Source organism: Labrus bergylta, chromosome 19 (genome assembly GCF_963930695.1).
Source record: "Labrus bergylta chromosome 19, fLabBer1.1, whole genome shotgun sequence".
Taxonomy (NCBI): Eukaryota; Metazoa; Chordata; class Actinopteri; order Labriformes; family Labridae; genus Labrus; species Labrus bergylta.
Genome location: NC_089213.1, coordinates 961,494 through 967,759, shown reverse-complemented (window position 1 = coordinate 967,759; position 6,266 = coordinate 961,494).

Sequence of the window (6,266 nt, the reverse complement as noted above, 5' to 3'; positions counted from 1 at the left end):
CTGCTGGATCAATAAATCACATATAAAGCCTTTAATTCATGACCTGCCTACCTACCAACAACTACCTGCCTCTAAGCTTTAATAAAATGTACAAGTCCACAGAAAGCATCTGTCCTTTTGAGTTTGTTATTTAATGATGATGTCCTCCACACAGTCATTCAGTTGTCCTCCAGGATAAAGAGCAGCATGTGTCTGCCTCTTCACTTTTATCAAAGCAGGACTGTAAAATGATCAGAATCCAGTCAAACCGCTGCAGAGGAGCAGCAGCAGTGAGATGAAAAGAGGTCTTCGAGGATTTTTTTATCAGAGAGTCTGATAATATATATAAAAAAACCTTTTTCTGTAGCAGAGAAAGATCTCTGTGCGGATGAGCAGGACCTGATCTCTGAAGGCCTGGAGGAGGATGAGCACAAAGACAGCAGCATGTTAACCTGTTTGTAAAGGACAACGTGTGTGCTGAGGTTGAGTCTGGAGAGGGTGAGGCGGTCCACCTGTATATACAGGTATAGCCCCCTCCTGTGGTGGCTGTGGTTCAGGTTCCTGTGCCTAATGGTAACACACCGTCATGTCCATCATCTTCCATTTATCGTCCTCAGAATCTAACCACCGTACATCATCATCCTTTGTGTTCTTGGCTTGTATTGATGTTCTCTTCTTTGTGTCACTTCTCTCTCCTCCCACCTTCACAAACACACTCAGCGGAGGAAATACATCTCTGAAAATATCCGGCTTTCTCTGAAGACGGTGCCAGCTGAGGTGATGAGGAGGAGGAGGAGGAAGAGGAGCATCAGAGGAGTTCAGGAGGTTAAACACTGTTTTCATATAATAAAAAAAGAACGTCTGTGTTCATATCCTCCTCCGTACACTGAAAGAAACAAACATGTTACCTTCTCAGCATCTCTTCTTTTTGGTTTCTACATCCCTCCTCCTTCTTTTCCTCCCTCTCCTCCTCCTCCTCCTCTCTCCTCCTCCTCTTCCCTCTCCTCCTCCTCCTCCTCCTCCTCCTCCTCTTCCTCTCTCCTCCTCTCTCGTCCTCCTCCTTCTCCCTCTCCTCCTCTCTCCTCCTCCTCGTCCTCCCTCTCCTCCTCTCTCGTCCTCCTCCTCCCTCTCCTCCTCTCTCGTCCTCCTCCTCCTCCTCTCTCTGGGAGGTTCAGACCCTCACAGTAGCTCTTTCCGCTCGTCTCCTGATGCCCCGCTGCCTCCTGACCTTGACTTTGAACATGAAAACACTGCCAGACTGCAGCGAGGAGAGGATGGAGGTCACAGTGCGGAGGATGAAGAAAGAAGAAAGAAGAGAAAAATCTTTTTATGAAAAAATGTTACAAAAAATAAAAGGACAAAAGAGAAAATGTGGATGAAAACATGAGAAAACCTTGAACTATTGAATTAAAAAACAAGTTTATAATTAAAAGATCATCCATGTGGGGAGAGAGGAGTGAGTAAACACCATCTTATCATACTTTAGATGTCTTTATTAAACTATTCTTGAGTAGAATTTCTCTCCTCCAGTGTTGGTGTACTTTCATTGTTTTGCTCTGATAACTTTCTGCTCTAGTTCAGGATCCATCGATCTCGACATTTATCCTTACATCTCTTGTAAATGTCTACATTCACACACTGATGGTAGAGTCCATCAGTATTAACTCATCTCATGCAGAGTGTTGTGATGTGAAGTTTATTCTTAGATTTAATTGTCATTATTGAAATCAACATGAACGATCATCATGTTCTCTGCTGATTCAAAGTAAACACATCGCAGTAAATCTGTCTCTTAAATGAGTTTGAATAATTAGTGTAAAGCTCTTTGGATTGGTCGCAGGATGTCCTCTTTGTTCAGCTGCTTGTTCTTCATAAACTTTCCTCTTTCACCTCTTTGTGTTTGTTCTTGTTGTTTTTAATGAGAATGTAAAGAAACTCTGTTTGCAGAGAATCAATAAAAGCTAATTTTCTTTTTCCTCTGTACTTCCTGTTAACATCCCTCCTTCCTCTCTCTCTGTGTGCTGCTGGATGTTATTGGATTATTTGGATTATTCAGCAGGCGGTGTAGCAGCAGCAGCTGTAGTTCACGCTCCTTCATTCAGAGGGAAGTTAAAAACCTGCAAGCTCCCGCCGTCACACTGAGAGACTCACTCTCCACACTCAGCGAGAAACGCTCAGAGGGCAGAAACTCGCTCGTCTGACAGGCGAAGAACAACAGTAGTAACTTGAATTTGAGGTAAAGGGTACATTAAGAATTCAGTAAGGCTATCTTTAGTAACACGGTAAGGTTTAGATGGATAGATACTTTATTCATCGCCTGGGGGAAATTCAGGAAACGTTGTTATATATATATTTTCGATATATATTTTCAATATTTAGTTAATATCCTTCACATTTAACTCATTTTACACATAAATAATTGCAAAGTTTAATTGTTGAAGAAATGTTTAATAATAGAGATTTAGATTTAACATTTAGATTTATTATTAAATATTTCTTCAACACTTAAAGTTTGCAATTATTTATGTGTAAAACGAGCTAAAGGTGAAGGATATTAAAGTCTTCCAAGAGTTTGCTAAAACAGAAACTAAAGGGTTACTTAATAAAGATTCATTAACTGGACATATGTTTGTGTGTGTAACTCTTATAAAATATTCATGAACTTTGTACAGAGGTCCAATCAAAATGGGTTTCTTGATTTAAGATCCATCAGAATATTTTTCCTCTTTATGTGAAGCATCAGTGTGTGTGTGTGTGTGTGTGTGTGTGTGCGTGTGTGTGTGTGTGTGTGTGTGTGTGTGTGTGCGCGTGTGTGTGTGTATAAATGAGGTTTTCTTTTGTCCCTGAATCATTCCAGTGGAGTCTGTTCTCACTCCCGTGACAGGTGATGAAGAGGAGGATGAGCAGCGTGCAGCGACGAGTCTCTTTTCAATCATTTCCTTGGAGGGGGGGGGAGGGGGGGGGGAGGGGGGGGGGGGGAGGGGGGAACTCATCAACAGCATTCAGATTTGCGAGCAGATTTTCCATAAAGGCCGTTTGATTAGCTGCTGGAGCAGAGCGAGGGCTCAGGTGTGCACAGAGAAGAGGAGCGGCTTTAATCTGCAGCTCTGATGAATGTGCTGGAATCTGGATTGAGGACGTGAGGCTCACAGCTTCGCACACTTCACTGTTTCTGTGCTGCACCAATCAGCTGTCTGCACACTCTATCACACAAAAACACCGCTGCTGCATGTTCAAATATTTTCAATTATTATACTGAGGGAACATCAGAACCTTAAAGTCAGCAGCTCCTCTTCTTTTAGAAACACTTTATGATGTGTTCATCTGTTGGACTCTGTGCTCAGCTGATTAGAAAATCACCAGGAGACACTCAACATACAGCTTTCTCACTCGGCTTTATCAAGCGTCGCAAAAATATCCAATCAAGCCTGATTATATTTGATGTAATCATGACGCAGTTCTGTTTTCTGCTCGATGTGGTCGTTGTCATTTCATGAAGGTCTTACATGGAGGGACTGAGAGATAGCAGCATGGGAAGCTGACGTCATGCCTCTTAGTGATTCATTTATTTATGTATTATTTATTTGAATGTTCTGGACTCTTGAACCTCTGCACTTTTGACCATGTAACATGCATTTGCACTTCGTATGTTTTATGTATTGTCTGTGTTTTATTAAGTGACTCTCCCTGCGACAAAGTTTAAATAAAGTAACCTGAACCTGAACGAACCAATGACACGACTGACGAGACGACGAGAAGCTAACTTAGCATCTGATGACTTTAGAAACTCTTTTACTGAACATTGGTCAGGAACACAGCTCGCGTATGCTAATTCTGTTAGCCTGTTGTGGGCAATTTCGGGAGCGTGCCTTTGTTCCCACATTTCCTTTTTCATAAATTTGTATCAGATTTTATCCCCCTTTCTCCCAATTTGGTAGCCAATTACACCCAGCCTATTATCCAGTAGCAATGGACTACAGATGGAATGTAGCTTTTAGCTAAATCTGGTGCACCCATCTCTTTGTTTATTGCAAACATTTAATGTAAGTGCACATTATCCTTTTAAATAAACAAACTAAACTAAGTAGCACAGAGGCCTCACATTGACTAGCTTCCGGTCAGAGGGTTTAATTTTGAGAAAAATCTCAGAAATATGGGACCATTGGGTTGACCCCGCAATTTTTCAATTACGATAGCGACGAGCTAACAAACTAAGATGTGCAGCTCCTTTCATCTGTGAGAAATACCCCCCCCTGCAGAGTAATGCACCGACACGACTAACCACATGGAGTGTTTGTGTTCTTGGTAAAGAGACAGTATCAGCTGTTCTTCATATGAAAATGTTTAATATGTTTATTTTTCATGACTAACAAACACGTCTGGAACAGAGCAGATTTTTTTCCCTGTGTCTCGTTTTCTGTCACAAAAGTCAAACTGTCAGCCTGCGTCGGTCTCTTCAGAATACATTTCCCTCAGCGTGTGGATTCAGGGGGCGGATCAGGAGACAACAGACGTGACAAGTCGCTGGATGGAGACGCAGGTTTCGATTGTTTTCAGGTACTGACTCGCTGTAGATGAAGCTGTAGGAGGAAAACACTCCTCCTCCTCCTCGTCCTGAAATGAACCGAAGACAGAGACACAGCGAGCTCTAAATCCTGCCAGGTGATTGTGTTTGTACAGACTGGAAGCTGGCAAACAGCCCGCTGCGACCTCGAAACCTGAAATGTAATCACTTGATGGAGAGAGCGAGGACGGAGAGATGGAGATAGTTACAGAGTGTGTGTGTGTGTGTGTGCGTGTGTGTGTGTGTGTGTGTGTGTGTGTGTGTTGAGGTTTGATATGACTGATTAACATTTTCTGCCAATTAAAACACACAGAACCAGAAAGCTTTAAAATAAAACAGAGAGAGACGACATGAGTTTTAACAGATTACCAGTCGTATGCTGATCCCAGTTTTCCTCCAGAAGAGTTCAGAAATGAATCTTAATTACGAGTGAAGTTGGAACCGATGACTCCTGACTGGTTACTGTCAGCTTCAGCTTTAAGAATCTCTACCTCAGTTCTGTAGCATCCTAAGAAGGACCGATGGTGCATTCCAATTACTTCAGACCTCGGAGCAGGAAATGACGTCAGACTCGAGTTAACCGCGTTCCAGTTGTGTTGAGTTTGTAGGACTTTCACACATGCAGAAATCTCCTGAAAAAATCAGGATATTTCCCGGAGCAGCTGTATGTGTGAGTGCAAACAACCAAATTGTTCAGAGGATTTTCTGCTGCTAGACCCTGAGTATTTTTTTCCGCAGCCAGTCCGAGTGAGCTGATGTGAGAACGCCGCCTATACCCGATCATTTCAAGAGTGCATAAGTGAAAACGACTAAAGACGCCTCCATGAGAACCTTTGTTTTCATTAGCTCATACCTGACGATAACAACGCACTATGTGATAGTTTGCATGTCAAAAATAACACGACCACAGATACTATCTGTGTGACTGATTCCATTACACAAGAAGACGACTAAGCTGCTAACAAACTCAACAGTTACGGCTTCAACGTTACTGTTGATGCACGGAGCAGCCATCTTGGATTTTAACTCGGGCTACTGAAGGCTCTCAGAGTTTAACATCAGGAGGGCGTTTCTGATGACGTATCAGAACGGCAACTCCGACTTTCCAAATGAAACACACCTCAAGTCTTTGTAACCTTGCGCAGGCCGTCCTTATATCCTTTTTGTTTATAAGCCATTTATAAGCAACCTCGACAGCTGCACAACAACTTTTCTTTTTTTAGAGATTTACTTTTTTTGTGCCTTTATCGTAGAGATCGGACAGTGGAGAGAGTTGGAAATCAGGGAGAGAGAGAGAGAGAGTGGGGAATTCGAACCCAGGGCCGCCTGCCTGGAGGACTACAGCCTGTAAATGTGATGCGATCCACAGCCGCCTCAGCTGCACAACGTACATCACTCGTTCGTCCTTTTGGAGCTTAAATTCACTGCGGTATCCTGTGACTTTATTTCATGGAGCAAATGTTAGCACCTGCTGAGCTCTCCTGTAAAGTGTTGAATGAAGTGTTTTGTTTTGTTTTGTTTTCATTCATTACTTGTGAGAGAGGGGCAGACATTTTAAGATTAGTCTTCTTTCTGCTCGTTTTCATTCAAAATTTGAGATTTTATGTTTGTTTTTCTTAACTTTATTGTTTGTTTGAATGAAATAAAATTTACAAGCAAATCAAAAAATAACAGCAACAGAATAATGGTCACATTGATTATTTGTAAAACAGTTATTTGTAAG